Source organism: Hylobates moloch, unplaced genomic scaffold, assembly GCF_009828535.3.
Source record: "Hylobates moloch isolate HMO894 unplaced genomic scaffold, HMol_V3 SCAFFOLD_22, whole genome shotgun sequence".
Taxonomy (NCBI): domain Eukaryota; kingdom Metazoa; phylum Chordata; class Mammalia; order Primates; family Hylobatidae; genus Hylobates; species Hylobates moloch.
This window is the reverse complement of record NW_026652297.1, coordinates 6,915,365-6,940,933: the sequence shown is the minus strand read 5'-3', so window position 1 is coordinate 6,940,933 and position 25,569 is coordinate 6,915,365. Positions and strand designations below refer to the sequence as shown.

At 38.1% G+C, this 25,569-nt stretch overlaps 1 protein-coding gene and 1 pseudogene across 1 annotated transcript in view; one reads left to right on the top strand and one right to left on the bottom strand.

Moving 5' to 3' along the window:
* SLC9A9 (solute carrier family 9 member A9) overlaps positions 1 to 25,569 on the bottom strand; it is a 593,042-nt gene that overhangs the window by 355,593 nt on the left and 211,880 nt on the right. The window lies entirely within an intron of this gene.
* On the top strand, positions 11,199 to 12,097 carry LOC116461688 (ubiquitin domain-containing protein 2-like; annotated as a pseudogene).

Below are 25,569 nucleotides of genomic sequence, written 5' to 3'. Positions count from 1 at the left end.
AGTATTTGGGCAGCAAGCTAGGAATGTTGTAGCTATTGATTTTAAATAAAATTTTATCAATCAAAGATATACCTTCTCAAGGAGAATTTCTTTTTTTAATTCAGAGAGCAGAGAGAGTATAAAGTGAAAAGTGAAAGACTTTTCCTCCCTCTCTGACACCCAAGTCCTACTTCCAGAGCTAAATACTGTTACTATGCCTTACAGTTCTGGAGATTTTTTGCATAGATTAGCAAAGTTATACCCTTTCTATTTTTCAGAAATAAGAGATAATACTAAACATATCATTAAGTTGGTTTTTAACTTAATTTATATATTAGATATCTTTCCACATCGGCTCACATAGATGCATCTACCTCTCTTCAACATTTATAAATGTTATATGCAGTTAATGCATTTATTAAACCAGTTCTGTATTGATGGACATTTTGGTTGCTTTTAATTTTTTGTTTTATAAATAATGTTACAATGAATATTTTTGAATAACTCATCTTTTCCCTACAGATATGAAAAGCTATTTGATTATATTCAAAATTCCTACAGGTGTTTGTTTAGATTTTTCTTATGACTCTATTCTTTCATAAATCTGCCAGCCCTTTCCTTCACAAGCACCAAAGTTTGATGGCTGAGCTTCATAATACATTTTCATATCTGGTAGAGTTCACTCCTTAGCGTTACTTAGAACTTTCGGAATTTTCCTTTATTTACTTACTTATTTATTTATTTATTTATTATTTATTTGAGAAAAGGTCTCTCTCTGTCACCCAGCCTGGAGTGCAGTGAGGCAATCATGGCTCACTGCAGCCTTGATCTCCCAGGCTCAAGCAATCCTCCCACCTCAGCCTCCCCATTAGCTGGGACTACAAGCACGCCACCACACCCAGTTAATTCTTTAATTTGCAGTAGAGATGGGGTTTCGCCATGTTGCCCAGGCTGGTCTTGAACTCCTGGGCTCAGGCAATCTTCTTGCCTTCGCCTCTCAAAGTGCTGGGATTACAGGCATGGGCCACTATGCGCAGCCCACATTTCTATTCTTGAATGCTTATTTTTCCAGGTGAACTTTAGCATCATTTCATCAAGTTTAAAATATCCAATCTGTTTCTCTGAGCAGCCAGCCATTATCGCAAACCCCACCTTGTAGGCTTTCCTCTCTTGAAAATTAAACCAAAAAGGTTCTGGACTAAGGACAACAGGCATGGAGGGAGCAGGAATGGGATGCAGCCCTGACTACAGGTTGGTGAAGTGAAATCCATAGAACGAACTGTGGGAAGCCCAGACCCCTTTCCACACAGGGCTCCCAGAATGTTGGCATTCGACTTATACCTCCTATGAGAGAAATTATCTGGAGAAATAGACTGGTTCACAGATAACGAGATTTAGAGGTGCCTTCAAATAAAGGCCAAATTTCTTAGTTATCCTGCAGTGAGGCTCACCAGTTGATGAGCTTAGAACTTGCCCCTGCTCCAGTCTCTCTTTCTTTTTCACCTCACTCTTAAATATGGTTACTCAGTCTGGCCTTTCTACAGAAGTAAGGAAAAAGAGACTCAAAAGGACCGAAAAAAAAAAAAAACTGCAGAAAGCAAACCCAATTTAAGGTGCCAAAAAAAATCTTCCAAAAACTATTATCAATATTTTCAGAGGCAAGAGAAGTAAGGACATAGGAGGCTAGAAAAAAAATTCAGAAAAACAAAAAAGCTTTTAGAAATAAAAATACAAGGATTGAAATGAAAATTTCAAAATTGGAACATAAAGTTGGGGAAATCTTCCACAAAATATTTATATCGATGGAATATAGATAAAAAGATGTTTGAGTGAGTGATATGAAGAATTGAAAAGCAGAAGAGAAAAGATGAGGAGATCACATCAGTTGGTCCAATATTTTTACTAAATAGGTTCCATAAGAAAGAGAAGAGAGAAAAGATGAAATTATCAAAGGAATGGCATGAGAAAATTTTCCACATTACAAGATATGAATTTCTAAATTGAAGGGCCCAAACATGAAACATGATGAGTAGAAACGAGCATTATACCAGGCACATTATTGTGATATTTCAATATAAAATAAAGATAAGAGTCTATATGATTTCTTGAGAGACAAAAGATAAATCACAAATGCAGTGATAGAAATCATACAGCAGTAGATTTCTGAGAACAGCACTGAAAACTAGAAGACAATAAAATATGTCTTAATTATAGCCTGGGAGCCTGAATAAAAATAATAGGTAGACTCAGAGTGGATCTTGGATGGAAGGTCAAGAAATCAAGTATAATAATGTTATACAAAATAACTGGAGATTAAAGGAAAGAACTCCCTTCTTTTTTGAGACAGGGTCTCACTCTGTCACTCAAGTTGGAGTGTAGTGATCCGATCATGGCTCACTGCAGTCCCGACCTCCTGGGTCTAAGAAATCCTCCTGTCTCAGCCTCCTGAATAGCTAGGACTACAGGAACACCACCACCATACCTGGCTAATTAAAAAAAAAAATTTAGAGATAGGATCTCACTATGTTGCCCAGGCTGGTCTCAAATTCCTGGGTTCAAATGTCTCAAGCCAAAGTGTTGGGATTATAGACATGAGCCACCATGGCTGGCCTAGGAAACTTTGAAGTTAAAGCCTTGGGTCAGTCATCAATGTCAGAAACATCTTAAAGGATAGATAGTGAGTACTAGACTTAGCCAAGACAGCGTCTTAGCTTGCCCCTATAGAGGGTAGGTCTCTACAAAGAGGCATTGACCCTATCCCCCTGGACAGACAATGATCGCCATTGTCAGTGTCAAGTTTGAAGAGAAACAGATGTCATTACAGCAGCATAGCAGTTAAAATTTGCATTTTCAACCTTTTTCTTTCAAAGTCTCAAACCCTGAACCAACATGAACTTTCATGAGTGCAACCCATTTAAGTGGAATATTGTCTGGGAGGAAGAACCAAACTCCATGCAATCCTATTGTCCTTAGGCAGTCTCTCTCTCACTCATGGGATAACCCTAAGTGAATAAGAGCTGGCGTGACTTGAGCTCACATTGATCTTCAGGGTGGTACCCCTGTGCTCCAACATGTTTCCAAGAGGCGTCTGGGTATTCAGATGCCAGACCACCAACATGGATGCCTGATCGGAAGCAGAGGTAAATAATTGCTTCTCTGAAGTGATTTCAAGTTTCTCCAACAGAACTATGTGTATTTATCAAACCTTTATTTCATAGTATCCCTTTATTTATAGCAAAACAGACCAAAATACCTGCAACTAGTCTGAGCTGATTTGAAATGACAGGTATGGGAATTCCCAGTTGAATTCACACCAAGCTACATTTTCATACATCCCTAAGGGCAAATTTTGTGACATCTCTCACCAGAATGTTCCAGCCTGCCAGATAGAGGTGACTACTGTGATTTCAACTTGAATATTACACACAAACAAAAAGAATTATCTCAATAGCAACTTGCTTAAAGAAGCGTCTTATAAACCTGAAGCACTTTAAGAACACTAAATTAGACCGATACGGATTTTTTCCCCTAATGTAGAAAGATATATGTATATTAAAAAAAACCACAGCAGGGGCTGAAATATGTGACAAACAATTTGGAAACAGCTGTGCTGATTGCAATAGCCTCCCGATAACATACTGCTTGTATTTTCCCCTCAGTTTGATTCTTTGACTCCAGGAAGTACTGGAAAGATACAAAACATTTTTCTATGGCAAACTGCTTTTAATATGATCAATTAGCTTTCCATCTTTATGCTTGGCTATGGTTTAAATTGAATGATTAATCTTTAACTCAAAGAGGTCTGAGGTGTGCTCTGTTTTTCTCCCTTTCTTTCTTTTCAAAAACATCTTAGAATTAAATAAAAATGTGAAAAAGGAATTTCAAATATCAATAGCAAGTGGTTTAATTTTTAGCAATTATAGATGTTAGCTTACTGAAAAGAAAATTAAGACTGTTGTGAAACAGTCTGTAATTTTTATATGTTTAAGGCTCTGGCAACCAGAATCTCCAGAATATGTTGAAACTTCTCAAATTTTGCAATCCAGTTTTATGACCACAAAGTCTTCCAGAAAGATATGTTAAGTGCTTACCAGGTAGTATTAAGTAGTAGTAAGTCTGGTATTTCTTACATTTTAAAAATGATCTGGAATTTGTTTTCATGTAAGTTATGATGATAGAGTTATAACTTTCTTTTTTAATTTTTTTTAAATTGGACAGCTAAATGATTCAACTTCATCTCCTTCCTCTCTTCTCACAGAATTATAATGCCACTTTTAAACATGGAGTACACGTGCATAAGTGTCCATAGACATGCCTCTTTTTTTTTTTTCTGAATGTTCTATTCTATTCGTTTGACCTCTCCATTCCTATCCCCATACCACACTGCAATAATTATAATTTTTTATTCCATTATTCTTTCTATTGCTAAATTGCTTTAGACCTTATTGTAACTCATTTATTCTTTATATGAAATTGAAATAATTTTGTCCATTCTAGAAAAAAATAGCTCTATTATTTTTATGGGAATTGAATTACATTTTAAAATTAATTTTGGGAAAATTAGCACTTTTAATATTGAGCTTTCTTATCCAAAAACATAGTGTATCTCTCCTCTATTCAAATTTTATAATTTCCTTCCTACAGATTATTTATGTTACCTCTGCTGTGCTTTTAGTTTTCCCTCAGCTCCACAGCAGAAACACATCACCCGAATGAACCTTAGTCCCTCCTTAGTTTCCTCTGGGAGACTTCACCAAGGCAGGCCATAAGGGTACCATCTCTGAGGGTTAAGACTGGTATTTCTAGTATTTCCTAGGCTCAATTTCATGTTCCTGCTTCTGGTTAGTTCTCTACACAAGGCTGTGTACTCATTTTTGTTATGCCTGTATCAATTTTTGATCCTTTTTCTCCTTCTCACCCTTGCTATGCATCATTTGGCAAGCTGTATATTTAGTCCTTTCATCAGTGCCTTGATTTGATCAGGCTTGCAACCATTTCTGCCTCTCTTTCGTACTGAGCCACAAAGCATATTCAAGGATATGTCCGGCCTGGGGGAAAATAGGCTGTACAGAGCTCTCTTCAGATTCCAGGCACTTTAATTCATAGTTCTCCAACAGACAATAGAGTACATCTTACTGACTGCCTAATAAAAAGAGGAGAAATTGCTCTCTGAATGTGCTATAATTGGATCATGTCTTTACTCACATGGTATTCAATAGGGATCCAAGATGATTTAAGGTTTTTTATTTCTCTATTAGTGTGAGAGAGATATAAACCACAGTTAGGAAATCAGAAACTTTCCACTCCCATGATGGGGAATAGAATGAACAACTCAGATTCCACATTTATGGTAACCTTTTATGTATCAGGTGGAGTACTTGGTGTTTTCTGAGATACTATCTGACTAAACTTTTCAAAAGATAGCCATGAGCCCAGAAATTTGAAATTTAAGAAAAGGTTATGAAAGCTTAAGTCCATGTGTTGAAATTATGACAGGCGATAACTGCCCCGTTCAGAGTTCTTCAGAGTCCTTCAGAGCGTGCTTGTCCCCTGGCAAGTAAGAAGAGATGGGGTCCTGGGAATAGGCCCTTATGGACACTGGGGGTGAGACAGGGAGACAGCATGGCTTCTCCAGGGGTGTGCTACCCACAATGATGCCTGCTGGGTGCTGCTGGCAGCAGCCCATGAACAACATACACAAGTCAGCCAACTTGCCTCAGAGACTCGTTACTAAACGTAGCAGACCCAGACGCCTGTGAATTCAGAATGATAATCCCAAGTGCACCGGCCACACCACAGGCACTGACAGTCATCACCAGGCCTATGGTTACGAAAGCAGGTGAAACATTATTATTGGCTCAATGCAAGTTTCATGAGCCTTACAACAAAGCCTATCCTTCCAAGAATAGTTCAAACTCACTTTATGAATGAATCACCTGGTAACTGATCCAGATTGAATACAGGTATAAGAGCAGAAATCTTCCAAACTCTAAGAGTGGTCTACAGATGGAGACCCCCTCCATCCGGCAGCAATCATTTGGTCCGGACTGTATCTTTCCCATGCCCTTATGCCACTTGCTCCTCCTCTCTGTCTTGTAAGAGCACTGGCGGAACAAACTGCTTGAACATCAGACTGTGTCTGAGACTCATCATTAGAGTTGGATGCAAGAGGAAAAGCATCCCCCTGCAACCTGGTTAACTAGGACCACTCAAGAGGCCTGAATGTGACAATAACTCAGAGCCAATAATAATAGTAAAATAAATGTAGCAAGTATCATTTGATGCGTTTTGTTATTAAGTACTATAAACAAATTTATCATCATTGACTTTCAAAACAACTGCATGAGGTATACATGATTATCCTCATTTTATAGGTGAGGAAAATAGATGCTCAGGGAGATTAGGCACCTTCTCCAAGGCTGCACAGTGTAAATAACAGAAGGAAAAATTGAGACTTCATCTGAAATTTATAACTTTAAATTTCTTTTTTTTTTTTTTTTTGTGACAGAGTCTCGCTCTGTCGCCCAGGTTGGAGTACAGTGACACAATCTCGGCTCACTGAAAGCTCTGCCTCCCGGGTTCAAGCCATTCTCCTGCCTCAGCCTCCCAAGTAGCTGGGACTACAGGCACCAGCCGCCATGCCCAGCTAATTTTTTTTTGGATTTTTCGTAGAGAAGGGGTTTCACTGTGTTAGCCAGGATGGTCTCGATCTCCTGACCTCGTGATCCGCCCGCCTTGGCCTCCCAAAGTGCTGGGATTATAGGCGTGAGCCACTGCCCCCGGCCTAAATTTCGTATTCTTTACAGTACAATATTCTGCTTTCATTAACTTTTACCATCTGTACAATTCTAAGAAGTTTAGAGAAGGTTGGTTACCTGATTTTATAATGTAAAACATTAGAAACAGTGAATTAGAAAGAGTTAGGAGACTACTAGTACAAAAACTTAGGACTGAAATTGAAGGAGGAGAAAGCTTTCTTAAAACATCCCCAAACACCAAAAACACCCCCAGAAAACTCCTCAAAACAAATAACTTGGGGTCAGTGAATGAAGAGGCAAATAGTTCCATATGTCCCTCAATAATCTTTGAGGTTATCACTGGATTATGGCATTAAAAAGGGTTAACCTATATACAGTCTATGCTGCTTAAAATGTCGAGAAAATTTCCCAGAGAATTTTGGGAATAGAAGGGACGCTTAGGGATCATGATGTAGAGCTGACTTATGGACATAAATAATCGAGGTCTAGAAAGTGACAGAATTGATTCAGCCAAGTGCTGGTCATTGGCAGAGCCCAGCACAGACCTCACTTTCCCTAAATCCTGGCCTAGGAGGCTAACAACTCCTCTTGGCTTCTCCCAAGGATGTTTAGTGACACCTTAGAAACCTCTCATAAATACGGATAGAGATCTCCTTGTTTGACATTGTTAAATTAGATGTCTAAATTTTACATGTATCTTTTATCAATTGCTCATTTTTGCTCAATAAATTAGATACTAGATAAATGCCTGCCTGAGAGATGATCATGCTCCAGTCAGAGAAACCAAGAAATAAAACAAAAGAGAAAGCACAGTGTGATAAGAAGAATGCTCAGGACGAAATGGGAGCCAAGAGGGCACCTAACACAGCGGGGCTTTAGAGAGAGTCAGGCATGTTTTCCCACACAGGTGTTTTGCATTTAGTCTTGATGATGGATGCCTAGGGAATGAGCCAGGTGAATGGGGAAAGGGATAGAATCTATCATCATGTGGAGTCTCTAGAGAAGTATCAGATATCTTACTTTGATTAGGCAAGAGTCAGCAAACTATAGTCAGCCTAATCCATTCTGTTTTTATAAATAAAGTTTTATTGGAACACCAGCCATGCCCATTTATTGACCTAGTGCATATGGCTGCTTTTGCACTACAACTAGTGTCAAGTAATTGCCATCAAGACCCTATGGCCCATAAAGCCTAAAATATTTACCATCTAGCCATTTACACAAAAACATTGACTGAACCCTGGATTAGAATAGATGGAGGTGGGGGCAGATTGCACACTGGTGGCCCGGGGGCTTCATCTGATTGCTATGCTTCATTTAGTCTGCTCATTGTCTTTTCATTTATTAGTTTAAAAGAAAATACGTTTAACATTTTAAAATTAGGAGAATTCACATAGAAAATCCAGATTTTTAACTTCTTTCAAAAAATCAGATCTGTCCATTTTGGACCTACTTTTCAGCATGGCAAGAATTAGAGCTAAAAAGCAGCAGTTGCCTTAAGGTGGGGAATGGGCTCTCCATTTTCCCATTGTCCTTCCCACTCTCTGCCAGCCTACATCACTTATCCATCTACCTTAGCCTGTAGGAATCTAAGTTTACAAATTCCTGAAGAGGCTGGAGATAAAGGTAGTAGTGATTCAATGAAGGGCTAGGAATTATTTGTTAAGAACTTTCAACTTGATCCTGAGATGCCAGGCAGCCACTGGCCTCTGGCCTGACAAGACTGGTCTTTTAGAGAACAAGACTGATAGCAACATAAAGAATGGACTAAAGGAGAGAGAGTCCAGAGGCAACGGGATCACTTAAGAGGCTTTTGAATAAGTCCAGAAAGGATTGAGGGAGACCATAAAGTGGTATCAGAGTGAAGGTAGAGAGAAAATGGATCCTAGGAATATTTGCATGACAGCCAAGAACACAGCTGAGACCGAGATACAAGTAAGAGATCTCAGAGTGCTGGAACCATGGGAGGAAAAGCATTAATATAGACCATTTCCTGAGCCCTCTTAGGGAATTCTCAACAGAGTCCTAAAGTCAATAATGCATAAGGCCTACTTTATGTGGCCAACTGATTGAACTTGTGTCAAGAGAGTTTTATATTAAATACATTGGGAGCTTTGGAGATCAGAAGTTGAAGGAGTATAGAGAGGGTCTTTGGAAGAGAGTGTAAAGAAAAGTATTCGATGCCAAAGGTCAGAGCCTTCCATAATAGGAGTAGAATATTAGGGTAGCTGAAGGGAGAAGGGGCTTTGTCAGGAGTCTCAGGGCCCAATGTGCATTGCAGATTTGGGAAGTCTGGTAACTGTAGAAAACCACAGACACCCCACAGGGGCTCAAAGACAGTACAAAGTTCATTTGCCACTTCCTAATCTTTCCTAATTCTGTCTAGAAGACCAAAGGTGGTTCCTGATGGTGTGAGAGAGGTGGCCTTAGGACCAACGTGGCACGATGACAAGAGAATGACCATTCTTCTCAGCCTCCTTGGATACACTACAGGGGAGACATTTCTTGCCTGATGAAAATATCCTGATGAGCCTTCAAAGATATTCTCATCTAACAGTAAGAAGTATCACCTTACAAAATTGAAATGCCACTTTCATCTGGGAACACAGAAATAATATCAAAATAGCTATTTATTTGAAGGAGAAATAAAGCAATCAGATAGAATTTCCTATCTACTTGGCCTAGTGAAAGACTCAGAGGGTTTAGACCATTCTTCTGGGGAGAGAATTGGCAGTTTCTATGGAGCATCACATCGAAGGGACTGCAGAACCATAGTACCCTGCATTTTGAAAGTTGGGATGGCTTCCCCAATCAAGCTCATCATAACAGTGAAAATAATTTTACAGAAGAGAAAGAATTGTTCTTTAGCAACCCACACACCTCTATCTAACTCATTCAGAAGAGCTGCTGAGGCAATTTTCTAAGCCCTGTATGTTATTGATATTGTAGAGAGATGTTGAAGAATGTCCACAAGGAGTAACTGAAAGACAAGAGGAAATTCAAGGAGGTTAAAAAGAAAACACAGAAGATGCTGTCACTATAAAGATTATATAGTTTCTCAAGCAAAATCCCAGACAGGGTTCAGTTTTTGAGAGAACTTGTCATAAACGCTCTAAGCAGAGTAATTTTGTTTGTGTAAGGGGGAATAAAGAAAGAAAAAGCATTTCCAAACACTAATACTTAGAAAAAAGGAAGTTTACTCAAAGCAAACCGGAACCATTATGCTTGTCTGATGAAAATGGGATTTTCAAATTTGCAAAAATTTACATTGCATACATAATGCAGACACATTTTCCATGCATAGCAGTCAAATATTAAAATCTTTACAGGAGCTTTTATTTTGTGTAATGCATGTATACAATGTTTTGCATTGCCCTAGATAAAAATTCATCTCATGGTGTCACGCTGTGTCAATCCCGAGGAAACGCAAATAAATCCTCATTTTACCAGGACAATAGCTTTGGGTAAGAGGATAAACTAGCTCTCATTAATCTCCACTCTTTTCCAGCCGAATCCAGAGGACCACCCACATGGACAGCGGTTTAAAAAAGGACTGAGTTGAAGCACTTCTAAGCATGCCCTTTTCTTTCTCGGTATCTCAGCAACTTCTGGTCCCACCAACAGAAGAGGCCAAGTAATAAATACCATTTTCATCATGTTTTACAGTTTACAAAGAGCCCATCTCATTAAGTTTTCACAAAACGTAATGCACCTGTATTTTGTTGAAGGTCAAATAGGGTAAGAAACTTGTCCAGGAACATTAGGAAGTGGCAGAGGTGGAGCTTCAACCTGGGTGTCTTTGGATCACCTAATACCCTCCCACTAAACCCCTTATCACAGCTGTATCTCAGCCACAGAAGAGAAGTGAGAGGTTGAGAGAATCCTTCTTCTTCTGGTAGCCCCTGCCTCCATGAGTCATGCTATGGTCCTTTTGTTCATTTGCAGGGAGAATCCTACTTTTACAAAACTTTTTTGATCTATTTCATTTGACATGTAATCCATTTATCTCACTTCAAAATATACCATATATCTGATCCATCCTAAATTCCTCCACTTTCTAGCTGAGGGGTTTTGGCAAGTAGTTTAACCTCCCTGAACCTCAGTTTTCTCATCTATTAAATAGGATAAGAAGTAAATATAGCATAGTTGTTGGGAGGATTAAATGAGCTGGGATATGTAAATCACTTATCAGTACTAATACGTAGTAAACACTCAATAAATGTTAAAATTAAAAAATCAGCAGGGGGCTGGCCTGTGTTGGGTGAGAGGACTAGTGCACCTGTACAGAGCCCTGTGGTGGTGAGCTCAGACAAGCGCCCAGAGGTGGTAGACAACCACCAGGGAGCCCACGTGGGTGTGGGCATCCAGAACAACTCCTCAGGCAGACTCAGCAAGAACTCAGAGGGCACCAGAGTTGCTCTAGCTGGTAACCAGCCTTTGAAAAAGGAGAAACAAAAAAGGAAAAGCTACTATCCCATGACAGATAGACAACTGGGAAGCAAGAGGGTCGAATTTTGGGAGACTGCACTAGCTCTTCTTTTTTTTTTTTTTTTTTTTTTTGAGACAGAGTCTCCCTCTGTCACCAGGCTGGAGTGCAGTGGCATGATCTCAGCTCACCACAACTCTGCCTCCTGGGCTCAAACGATTCTCCTGCCTCAGTCTCCTGAGTAGCTGGGACTACAGGCGTGCGCCACCGTGCCTGGCTAATTTTTGTATTTTTAGTAGAGACAGGGTTTCACTATGTTGACCAGGCTGGTCTCAAACTCCTGACCTCATGATCCGCTCGCCTCGGCCTCCCAAAGTGCTCGGATTACAAGCATGAGCCACCACACCTGGCCGACTGCACTAGCTTTTCAAGGCTGTAAGATTTGGGATTTCTTGAAGGCTGCTGCATGTGTTTTTGAGAGAAGTTATTGGGAACTTGCACAAGCAGTCATTGATAGTGCAAATGTAACACTATACATGGTGCACTCACAGAGTGCTGTGATGAACTGGGGAATAGATATCAGCTTCCAATCTATTGCTTGGCAGCAGCAATCACCATGACAGAGGAAAAGAACATAGAGACTCTGAACGTTCCTCAGCCACCACCCAATTCTAGATATGAATGTCAGCTCCGTTTGTGTCTTCCCACAGGCAAAGCCCTCAAACTTTTAGTGTGCAGCACAGACGCAGTATGCCACATGCAGAGGTGGTGACTCGCAGCAGAAGGAGTGGAACTGTGTAGTCAGCGGTGGTTCTTTTCTGGCAGACCTCTCACTAACAAAATGAAATTGGAGGAGCCAAAGTTCCCAAAGGACTGTGCTGTACAGGTTAGAGTGAGGCAAACTTTCCAAAACCCAACACCAGTTGAGAACTGAATTGGTCCCATTGGCTGATCCCCAGGCCCCTCCCACTCCTTTTCATTGTTGCTGTCATTTCCTACTGGATGGTGTGAAATTTATTTGCACTGCTCTGAATTCCCTATGAATGGATTTATTTCTGAGGAATTACAAGTGAAAAATTTCATCTGTGAATGAGACCAACACAAATAATTAATAAAATACAAAGAGCTAAAACAAATAGTTGGAAGCTGGTAATGAATGAGCTTGGGTGGAGGTGAACATTTACTTCTCCAATTAAACTGTGAGCTGCCAGGAGGGCGGGCCATTATTTACTTAATATATCTGTATTTATTGTATTTCATTTATCTAATTTAATGCATTATGTATTTTACCCTTCTAAACACCGTTAGGAAAATACGGCTTTCTCACTGTAACTGCTGGGAAGGAGCATGCTTTTGTTTAGAATGTGAGCAACTAGGGAGCAGAAGCTGTTTTCCTAAGGGACAGCTAGATGGAGGATGGAGGGATGGAGGGATAAAAGGAGAGAAAGGGTACAGATGCACCTCCACTTATGATGGGGTTATATCCCAATAACTTTGTGGCGAGTTGAGAATATCGTTAAGTTGAAAATGCATTTAATGTACACCTAACTGATGGAACATCATGGCTTAGCCTAGCCTACCTTAAATATGCTCAGGTCACTTACATTCTCCTGTGCTTGGGCAAAATCATCTGCCATAAAGCCTATTTTATAAAAGAATGTTGAGTATCTCATATCATGGATTGAACACTGTTCCAAAAGTGAAAAACAGAATGGTTGTATGGGTACTCTTAGTATGTTTCCTACTGAATGAGTGTGGCTAAACACTCTAGTATTTAGAATTGACAATACTGTAAAGTTGAAAAATCATTATGTCAAAGCATTGTACATTGGAGACCATCTGTATTATAAACACTCACTCTATAATATTTAATGTTAGTAAGATGAACTATAGAAACATATTTGAGTCACTTAAATGACTATATTTGATTATTTGTTAGAATAATCATTTTTTGAACTGCAAAATAATTTTATGGCATAAACTTTGGTGTTATCAGAGTTATATAACATAAAATTAGAACACATTTTGTCAACAGTCTCATTTTATAGATGCTGTGAATCAGGCCCAAGGAATGTATTTAAATATGTATTTAAAATATTATAGTCAATACTATTTTATTTTCTCCCAGATTAACATATTCAAAACTTCTTCTTGAGCAAAAATAATAATAATGTAGTTCAGTTAAGTATATATATTTTTTTCCAAAAAGATTAAATCAACTATCAGCAGAGGAGCTACACTATCAACATTTAACTAGTTAGTCTTTTTGTGGTAAATTATGACCATCTCCCTGTTTTCCTCTGTAACATCTGCATGTAGAGAAATTACTTTTGTAGTGACATCATCAAGAGATAAGGTAATATCTTAAAAATGTAACTGACTGTAATCAGTAACCACACGGGGGAACCACTAAATAAATAGTCTGTTCACCCAAATAATTTATCAATTAATAGACAATCATAAGCTTGACAGCTTGTCTGATGTCCAAACTACTGACTCAACAAGTACGTTTTGAGTATCTACTAGTGCAGACAACTGTGCTGAACGATGGGATAGGTTGGTGAGGAAAACAGACATTGTCCCTGCTGGCATGGAGTTTAAAATATATTAGGGAATAATAAACAATAAATGAGTAAACAAAATATAATTACAAATTATGATAAGTGCTATGATCGGGGCATAGTATTTAGAGTTGACAATATTAAATACTAAGACATTATTCATTATTGATCTGAAATTCAAATTTAACTGGGTGTCCTCCATTTTTATTTGCTAAATCTGGCAGCCCTACCAGTATATGTGCGTGTGCGTGCGTGTGTAGTGGGGGGCAAGGGAGAGAGATCTACTAGCTATAATACCTGGCAAAATTCATGCCTAGACACTCCATTTAAATTGACATTTGACAGATGAGAGAGCTGTCCAGGAAAGGAAGGGGGTGGAATGGTGGGATGTTTTAGGTGGCACTGGGGGTAGAGAATTCCAGACAAAAAGAATAGCATGTTCAAAGGCCCTGAGATGTTCATTCGCTCAACAAGTGTTTATTAAGAGTCTATCATGAGCCAGGCATTAGGCACTGGGGATTCAGTGGTGACCAGAACAGAAGCACTCCTTGTCTTCTTAGAGTGGTAAATCTGAAGGACCAATTGAGGATGTCAAGACACAGCAGCAGAGAAATCATTTTTGGCAAGGAGATGAAAGGTAATCCAATTACATTATTTTTACTTCCTTAGTGGCTAATACGAGGCTCAACGAAAAAACAAACACATGTATTTTTTGTTAATTCAACAATCATTTATCCTCAAGTTGGCCTGGGGGAAAAAGAGAAAAAAAGAAACTGACAGACAACCTTTTGTTATCCTTTATAATAATTATCTTTGGGTTATTTATTAAGGAGATGCTTCAAACTCAATGAGAAGTGACATGAACTGAAATATAGAGATTTCACATTTGTTTAAATAACTCCTTAAGCCAAGCCATTTAAGTAGGGAAAAAAGGCAAAACCCAGAGAAACAACAGCAGAAAACAACCACTTGTCTGATTGATTGTGTCTCAAGAATGGCAGAGCTGCTCTAGCAATGTAACCACCTTCTAGGAAGGTGCAGGATAATCCACAAATACCTTCCATTTTAGCGAATTGTCTTTTTCCTCTGAACATGCCAGTTTATTTGGGGTGAAGAAGTGATTCTTGCAGATAAGAGCACAAAGCCTTTTCTTTTATCACAGAAGCTAAGGTAGATTCTTTCTGCCTTGACTATTATCGGTGAGATTTTTCAGATAAGATCAATTTTGTTAATGAGAATGCAGTTCATGGGGAAAAATAATCAGAGTTTAACTCTCAGGCCCTGGGTTGAGTTTACTAAGTGAAAATTTGAGGGGGAAAATGGAATTCTGATTTATAGCTTTTTTGAATTTAATCATTTGAAAAAATTTTAAAAATAAATTCATATTCCAATGTATTTTCTGAATATTATAGACTTTGCTTAAGCATATTTCTTTGGAAACGCTGTTACCTAAGATTATTTATCAGTTAATAGCTTAAAACAAAATCTGGTAGGATGATTAAAATATAATTAATAATTCAGAGACTAGTTATGTCAAACTAACCTTAAATAGACAAGAAATCTATTTTTCCAGCTCATTGCTATATTTTGGGAATCTTGATAGTTTATTTAGTATACTTGCTATACCTCTCAGATTCATAGCAATTGCAAATTTGACAAGCCTGCAATCTGTCCCATGATTTCAGTCACTGATAAAAATATTAAACAGGGTAAGTCTTTAAATAGAGCTCTCTTCAAAGCTACTAGAAATACTGGATTTTATTGCTAAATAAATCAATACCCAATTACTTAATTTTGCCTACATCTAACTCTAAATCCTTCAAATTAGTCCACAAGTTACTGATGAGAGGCCAAGTGCCTTGCATAAATCCAAACAAAACTTAGTAGGGATTAAAAATAATCCCTGCATTTGGGTCAAAAATTCTAATGCACTTTTGAGAATATAGAAGTAAACTTGTTCACAGGAGAGCAACTACAATGATGAAGGGAATCAGAACTATATCGTATACAGAACTGAAGTAGGAACTTGCAGGGGAGACAACATTTAATTCTTTTTGATAGTTTTACTTTTTCTATTATTCAAACGGCTTTCATAGCAAGGAGAGGGTACTCTTGTTCAATATTACAGGTGACAAATTCAAATTTCCACAGGGGTTGGGCAGGCAATGTGAGTGAGGAAAGTCTCTTTCGCATTTCCTTCCTTGATAGAGACATGAGCACAAAACATACTGCCTTTCCTCTGATCTCTTTCATAAAAAGCCACTGTTCAAACTCAATACCTCACAGCAAATGGTCCCGAGGGTCAGTTTGGAGGTGTTGTGCCTGGGTTAAGGGGAGGGATAGCCGCTTCTTAATGCCAGCTTAACTGTTGTCAGAGGAGATGTGTCTACACTCTCCCAATATTCCTACATCTTCCAGTTTTTTCAAAAGAAACTAGAAATCTGGATTTTTATGCTAGTTCTCTTGATTTTTTAAAATTTGGACAATAAATTTATATTTTTCTAAAAAACACTTCGCTAGTCAATACTGGGCAGGCACAACCATACATAGCCTGCTCCTGACTCTATGACTCCCACAGGCTGGACCAGAACCAATGACTTGAAGATATAGCGAAGCAGCCAAGAGATTAGTGGAAGGAAGAACTTGTTGCTCCTCAACTGCCTGACTTCTCCTGAGATCATCAGATCTAAGCAGAGCAACCTCATGTGATCATATTGGATATCATTTATATCTGTGACTGGATTACAGACCTTTAACTCCTTGTCTCACTTTGAGAGTCAATGGTTCCAAATAAAGCATTCTCTGGGGATTGAGGGGAGAAAATCAGTGGCTGGCAAGTTCTTGAGAGTGTTTGCCCAAAAGGTAGAATATGATCTCAGCTTTGCAAAATGATTGCCATTTGGAGGCAGATGACTTAGAGGGAATTTCCGGTTGACAAAACAGCAGGCACCAAAGAGTAAAGGTGGAAAGGAAAGTGGCCTGGGATGGGGGTCACAATGAAAAGATTCTAATGGAATGGAGAGTTTATAGCAATTAAGCCTGGGGGTCACAACTGGCCATATCCAATTATGTTTGGCCATCACATGGTTTAAAATAAAAATTGAACCTGAGACACTTTTTGAGGGCATGTACCCTCCACTTACCTACTGACCCCATCACTTCTTGTCTTGTATCCAGGACCACCACACAGTAACATTACCCAACTGACCCCCAAAATTCTTAGATCTTTCACCCCAATGATAAATTTTGATTTTATGGAAATTTATTTTCCTGAGACAAGTTTATGGTACATATAAATTGAATACCTCTTGAACATTATTACATGCTTAATAATTTGGAACTTAAAGAAAAAATAATATAAATGATAAATTTGAGGTTTGGGTTGCAGCTAGAGGAAAGTTTCATTATATTTTTGGAAGTCCACACGTTAAGTGATAAATCTCATATTTGTCTGATTTGATAAGCTGTTCCTATGGTTTGGGAGATGGATGTAACTGTTCCACAAACATGGACACAATTCTGAGCAGGGATATTGGGGCTCCAGCAGGTCTGGTTAGGCCTATCCTGTTCCAAGTCACCAAACTAATCAGTTAAACAACTGGTTGCTTGGCCAAAGATTTCACTTTTCAGTCAATTGTCCTGGCATCAGAGACACATGCATTCCTAGAGTTTTACTCGCATCATTTAAAGTCAAGTTTTGCTGTCACACAAATACCTTATGCCTTTTACAAACATCACTTCATTGGACTCTTACTATGTTCCTATCCATGCATGCATTAAGAGATAGAGACCTACTAACAATAAGTGGCCAACTATTATGCCAGTTATAGGTGATCAGGATACAGCGTAAATACAACTTACAACACCTATTAGGTGAGCAGGGAGATAATTTCATTCCAATTAAAAATGCATTTATTGGCCGGGCGCGGTGGCTCACGCTTGCATTCCCAGCACTTTGGGAGGCCGAGGCGGGCGGATCACGAGGTCAGGAGATCGAGACCACGGTGAAACCCTGTCTCTACTAAAAATACAAAAAAAAAAAATTAGCCGGGTGTAAGATGGTGAACCGAGGGAGTTGCAGTGATCCGTACACCATGATCCAGCCCACCAGGGAGAGTAAGATCCGTCTCAAAAAAAAAAAATGCATTTATTTCTTAAACCATTTTTATTCCAGAAGCAAAATAGTAATGTATTTTCTGCCTTAAAGATTAAGGCAATGCAAAAGTATATAGAGTAAAAATCCTTTTACTTACATTTATATGCATTGCTATACAGGTATAATTTTTATGTAAATACTATTATACACTATACATTTTCAGAAACTTCATTTTTTAACTTAAAATGTCTTAGAGGTTTTTTTCAGGCCATAGATTTTTTTAAGGCTCCAAATTGTGCCATTGTTTGTATGTAGCACAATATATTTAATCTTTCTTATAAATAGACATTTTGACTATTTACATTTTTTGTTATTACAATGATACAATGTATAAATATCTTTGTTGATGTAAGCAAATATTTTGTAAGGTAGATTGCTAGAAGTACCTTCACTGAGCACATTTAAAATTTTGGCTGATACTGGCAAAAATATTCTTGAAAACATTGAACATATCTATAGCTATACACACACAAGATCTATAAAATACTATCTATTTCTTTATTGTTTCCAGGATTTGAATTTTATTTAGGAAGAGTATTAATATTCTAAAATTCTAAAACATGCTTCCAATGTTTTCGTAGTTTTTCTTAACATTTAGCTCTGTAATCCTTCTAGTTTCGTTTTAGGAATGATGTGAATTAGGCATTTAACTTTTCTCCCAAAGGAATAGCCCGTTGCCCCACACTATTTATTAAAACACCCAATCTGTTGCCTTTATATTGGAAGAACAATTTGGCTTGGGTTTCACATTCTTTCCCTCAGAAGTGAAAATGTGCTGCCTTTCCATCTTCTGAAATTGAATGTCTCTGTGGTCAAGTCTAAGGCCAACCTGATTATTTCTGCTCTTGTAAGTGACTTGAATTTTCTGCCTATGTGCTCCCATAATCCTTTCTTTAAGCTTGAAATTCAGTAACTTTTTCAGATTATCTTATGCTGTTGATGATTCCAAATGAAACTTTCCTGGAATCTAGTGGGTCCTTTATGTCTATCTATTTATTACATTGTTTCAGGAGAATATTGTTTTACACCATGTTCTTATGATATTTTTCCAAGTGTTTTCTTCTTCAAAACCATCCAACTATCTGTCATTCATTTCTGTCATATTCTCTGGAGTCATTATATCTTTGTTCTTTTCTACTTTGTTTTGTGTTATTTCCCCAAATGCGTCTTCTATGTATTTAACAATATTTTCAGTGAACTTCATTGTATTTTTGTGGCTTCTAGAATGTCTTTTGTCTTTTTAGTGATTTTATTTATCTCTCCAACTTTTTCCCTGAGTATTGCCAGCACACTTTTAATCTCCCTTAATTATTTTACATCTCTTCTATAAAATTTTGAATCTTTTCTCTGAACATTTTTGTTTGCTTGATACTTAGGAGCATCTGCTTAATGTTTATTGCTTTACACACACACACACTTATGCACACACGCACACATATAGAAAGAGACAGAGAGATCCATATTTTCTGCAAGTCCTTCAGAATAATGGAGAACTCTTTGTCTACAATTTTTCTGAAATACTTTGATATATTTGTTTGGGGATTGTGGGCTCTTCTTTGGCTTAAATTCCCTCCATTATTTATAAAAAATTATTTTGCAGTTTTAATGAATATGTACTACTCCCTCCTTTTTGATTATAACTCATCTTTTTAAAAGCCTGACTATTATTTAAATAATAGTACAGGGAAAGGGGTGAAATAGAGTAGAGTAAGCTGAGGCTCACTGCTGTTTTAATTTGGGTTTTGTCCTGGTTATCTATTGTTGCAGAGCAAACCACCCCACAACTGAGTGGCTTAAAATAACAATCAGTTATTTTGTTCACATTTCTGCAAATTGGGCAGGGTGCAGTGGGTCCAGCTCATTTCTGCTCCACGTGGTATCAGCTGGGGCAGCTTGAATGGGATTGCAGGATCCACTTTAAAGATGGATCGCCCACATGTCTGGCAAGTCTTGCTGGCTGTCGCTCTCTCTCCAGGTGGAACTCTCCACAGACTGATTTGGCTTCCTCACAGCAAGGTGGCTGGGTTCCAAGAGTAAGTTCTCTAAGCGAGAGGAAGTGGAAGCCGCTAGTTACTAAAGGCCTGGACCTGGAAACTGGGACAGCATCCCTTCTGTACTCTACATTGAAGGTGGGGCATAGACCCATTTCTGGATAGGAGTGTCAATGAATTTGGGGGCTATGTTTTAAAACTGCCACAGGCTGTCTCAAGCATCTGTCACCAAATCTGTTATTTCCTTGCTATTGGGAATACATCTTTTTGTAGTTTATGGCATTCAAATTGAGGTGGCATAGAGAAAAACCCCCGAAGTTGCGGATGAATTATGTTTTAATTTGAAAACTTCTCTTCTTCCATACAAATAACCTCCAGCAGAGTCCTTGGCTAGGAAACCAGAATGTGTCAGCATGATTTCTATTTGGCTGCTGCTTTGAGGGGTCAGACTATTTCCCCCATTTTCCCCTGACCCATCTACCTGATCTTAACTGTGCTCTAAACAACAGAATATTGGATGCTCTTTTCAGTAGTATGATGTGCTATCAGGTCCGAGAGAAACAGACTTGGCTCAGCATCTTGCCATCTCTTGTTTAAGATTTCACATTATTCAGCAGCAATACTTCATACTTAAATATTTCATAGTTTATAGTTTGGAGTTGTGAATACTTTCCTGTTTCAAGGGCTATTTTTTTCTCTCTATTTTCCAGTGTTTTTCTTAGTTTTAGTTTGTTTTCAGGGAGTCTAGTAGAATAAAACTATTTTATCCTGCTGTCTTAAGCAGAAGCTCCATGTGATCTGTAGAATCGGCTTAAAAATATATGCTGTGATTTTAGAAGTGAGTTTACACTGAAGATACAGTTTACTTGTGGGAGAATTGGCTTTTGAATCTTGTCATCCTATCTCATAGCAGGTCTCCTTATTGTTTGTGGTGTCTTTTTGGTCCTTTACTAAATTTAAAAATTTTCTTCTCAGATATCTTGTACATTTATTATTTAATGTTTTTCTAATTATGTTAGATTTTTAAGATGCTATTATGAATAAAACTATTTTCCATGACATGTTATCATTAATTGTTGCTGAAGTCCTGGAAAGCTATTGATTTTTGTCTGTCAATCATCTGTCTAGCCAGATTTCTGATTTCTCTAATATTTTGCCATTTAAGTCTCTTGTATTTTCTAAGTAGACAATCATATCAGCTCATCTATTAAGTATTTTATTTTGATTTTCCCAGTTTTAAATTTTTTAATATTTTTATAGATTTAGGGGGTACAAGTGCAGATTTATTACATGTGTATATTGCATAGTTGTGAAGCCTGGGCTTTTAGTGTATCCATCACCCAAATGGTGAACATTGTACCTAATAGGTAATTTTTCAGCCTCATCACCTTCCACCCTTCCACCTTTTGGAGTCTCTAATGTTTGTTATTCCACTCTTTATGTCCATGTGTACCCATTATTTAGCTCCCATTTATAAGTGAGGATAGACAGAGGTGCAAAGCACTGGGGAATGAGATAATCTCCTGAGACCTCTACTTCCCCATCTCTGCAGGAGATGGTGAGCCTGACAACATGCAGAGTACACCACTACTAAAACCTACAAACAAGCAGCATTTGAGCAAGCCACTACACTAAGGCTATCTATAACCAAGGAATTCATATGGAGCCTTAGCCCCCACCCCAAGATCACAAATTAGCAAAGCCAAATGACCCTACCCAACATATGCAACAGTCACACCTTCAAGGGGAAAAATAAAGTCCCATTAAAATGAATGTAAATTCAAAAATTAGAAGTGACAGTTTCTCCAGAAAAGAAGGAACCAATGTAAGAATTTTGGCACCATGAAAAAACAGTGTTGCAACACCCCTCAAGGAGCACACTAGCTCTCTAGTGATGGATCTTAACCAAAACGAAAATTCTAAAATGACAGATAAAGAATTCAAAATATGGATCATAAGGGAGTTCAATGAGATCCAAGGGAAAGTTGAAAACCAATACAAAGAAATCTGAAAAACAACTCAAGATATGAATGAAAAATTTACTACAGAGATAGATATTTAAAGAAAGCACAAAACTCTGGAAATGAAAAATTTACAGAAGGAATTACAAAATACAGTTGAAAGCTTTAACAATAGATAAACAAAGCAGAAAAATTTCAAAGCTTGAATACATATCTTTTAAATTAACCCAGTCAGACAAAAATAAAGCAAAAAGAATGTAAAAACTGAACAAAGGCTTTGAGAAGTATGAATTTTCCTATTTTGAATTTCTATGATTTATATTTCAAATTTCAGCTTATCCCTGTTTTGTAGATATAATAGCCATTATATACACCTTAGTAATTATATATGTTTTGGGCTTTAGTTTTCTATAATGTTGTTTCCCCTTAAAGTTGATCTTATTTGCTTTCATAATCTATAGCTTTAGTGTAACTCACATCTAAAATCTCAACAGGTTTTTATTTTTTAAAGGTGAGAATAGATATGTATACTAAAGCTGCCATCTTGATGAAATGAGAAAACCAACTTAAAGAGGTTGACTGACTTGCTCATTGGTATAAAATTAGTAAATAATAAAGTCAGAATCCAGACTGCCAACCCAACCTTTACTTCTCCATGGAGAAGTAAAACTCACATTTTCCACATCTGAGGTACGTTCTAAGATTAAAGTTTTTCCATGAAAACTTTTATTAGAATTACTAATGAAAAGAAAGTCAACTGCATACATGCGTATATTTTTCTACTTTTCCTAACTTTTTCTTATAAATATGCTAATGAAAAGGCTAAAAGTGAACAACTATAAGAACAATAAACAATGTCTGAAAATTTAAAATAGTCAACTGTTACATAAGTAAGAATTAACTCTTGCCAAGAAGATTTTCTGAGCTCCATAAAAAGCAAAGTAGGCAGGTGAGAATGGGAATGGGGGTAAAAATGAAAAACGATAAACCTCAAAACATATTAGGGTAAGAATTTAATTTAATGGCTCAAAATATAGCATGCTCACCTTAATGTCATTAGATCAAATTTGACCATTTAACTGCCATTCTGAAAATAAGCTATTTGGCACAGATTTTAGAATTTGACTTTCATATATCCAATTTGAATTAATTGCCTTTAGAAAAAACAGATAAAACTACAGTATGATTCTGATACTGCAGGATAATGCCAGGAAGAGGGGAGTCTAAATTCTATGTGAGTTATTTCATGTAATAATCTAGTGGGCATTCACTCTAACTTTTGAAATGAGAAACTCTTGCTGTTAATCCATGAAGAACATCTTAATGGTGAAAGAATTTCCTCCTTTTTCCTTCAATACTGCCTGCCATTCTGGCAATGGGAAAAGTGATATATTTGAGGACCCCTGGGGCAGGAAAATTGATAAGAGCTCCTGACTTCTTTCCCATAAACAACCAATATTTTAAAGCTACTAACAAGGGAGCTAGACATTCAAAGACAGTTCATTTATCTTCAATAGCTGGCAAGGGTGTCAGGCCCTGCAGTCAGGCACAGAAAAATGGGCCCCGAGTTCACCCTCTATTGCTGAACAGCTGCTCTTTCCCAAGGCTTTAATCAGATTCCCTAAGCATCCCATGCCCCAGTAAGGCAGAGCCCACATAAAACTGGTAATAAGCCTGTCATGTAAATTCATTACAAAGCTCAAGTAATATGAACAGATTATATTCTCCAGGCCAAGAGAGAGCTTTTAGTTTAGACCAAAATTATTATTGCATATTGATTTGGCCCCTTGTTCTCTGGAAAGTTTTTTCTTAGAAAAAATTCAGACTTGGTCACCTGAAATAAAAGACATTTTCTTGGTTGTTCAGAATGAGAAGTCAGGTTTAAGTGTATTAGAAAGAAAATATGTCTTCGGATGAAAAATTCTTAATTCAGAGACCCAAAACTATTTATAGAGTTTTGTCTTTTTGTTTAGCTGCACCTACCCTCCACCCCCTGAAGTGAGAGCCATAGCTTCCTTTAACTCTTGAGTTCTGACCCAAAAGCTTAGTATGCAGTATTTTAGATTATGTTATTAGAAGCGAGTGTGGCAACCTTTGGAAATCTTTCCTTGCATGAGGCAGAAGTCAAGATTGGTTCTTCTCATAGACAGACTGATGCCTAGCTATCAACTACTATCTGTTAGTAGGCACTAGCATGGGCATTCATGCTACTGGTTACAACAGAGGGAATGAGAGGGAATCACTATCAACCCCTGACCAGATATTAAAGGACATTAGAGACAAATGACACTGATGCATCATGACAAGATTATAGTGTATCAATTAGAAAAGGGATTGGGTAGTCATAAAAGAATCACAGAATCAAACACTGCTAGTCTTCTTCCCAGCTTTGTGTAGTATTGAGAGGGCCAAATTTTATCATCTTACTAAAAGTGAGCAGTTTTTAATTATCCTGAATGTTGGTATGGATTTAGGAGGTCATTACCAAGCACTTCAAAATTTCAAAGACCCATTGGATAAACAACAGCTTTTGTGTGAAGGATGAGGATAAACATTTGACACCCTTCATCTGTCCCTATGTTTACCATACAACACTCTGATATTATTTGCTTTCATATGCAGGCCTGCCTATGGGAAAGCCTGCTTTTATCATGTGGTGTTTGGGGTACTTGAAATCCTGATGACAGTAATTTTCTGTGGTGAATTAATAAAGTGGATGCTGATTACAATTCATTTTCTTAAGTACCTTGACGATAGAAAGAAAATGAACTGATCATACCAGCATGGATATTCTGGTCCCTGGGTCAGTAATTCCCTTTTTTTTTTTTTTTTTTTTTGAGATGGAGTCTCACTCTGTCACCCAGGCTGGAGTGCAGTGGCGCAATCTTGGCTCACTGCAAGCTCCGCCTCCCGGATTCAAGCCATTCTCCTGCCTCAGCCTCCCAATTAGCTGGGACTACAGGTGCCAGCCACCATGCCCAGCTAATTTTTTGTATTTTTAGTAGAGACGCAGTTTCACCGTGTTAGCCAGGACAGTCTCAATCTCCTGACCTCGTGATCCGCCCGCCTTGGCCTCCCAAAGTGCTGGGATTACAGGCGTGAGCCACTGTGCCCAGCCCTGTAATTTCTTAGTTTATTATGTTAGCACCTTGGTTCCACTTCTGCCTCATGTGTATTGTATTTAGTGCACGTCATTCTCTTAGTACCTGGCTGGCTATATTGGGCCCAGACTAGAAAACATCACTGGGCACTCCAAACTAGAGAGATAACATTTCAAACAATGGGATAAAATGAATGAAGAGCTACTATGACTGAGTGATGATATATAGCAGAAGACAGAATTACTTCCTCCAACTTTCTCTCAAAACTGGTTTTAGGCCAGGCATGGTGGCTCACGCCTGTAATCCCAGCACTTTGGGAGGCCAAGGCGGGACAATTGCTTGAGCCTAGGAATTCCAGACCAGCCTAAGCAACATGGTGAAACCCCGTATTTACAAAAAATACAAAAATTAGCCTGGTGTGGTCTGTGGTCCTAGCTACTCAGGAGGCTGAGGTGGGAGGATCCCTTGAACCTGGGAGGTGGAGGTTGCAGTGAGCTGAGATCATGCCACTGCATTACAGCCTGGGCAACAGAGTGAGACCTTGTCTCAAAAACAAAACAAAATAAAACTGGTTTGTTGCCTAGAAAAATCATCTCAAAGTCCTCTGTGCACATAAAGATTTTTAGAGCATCTCCA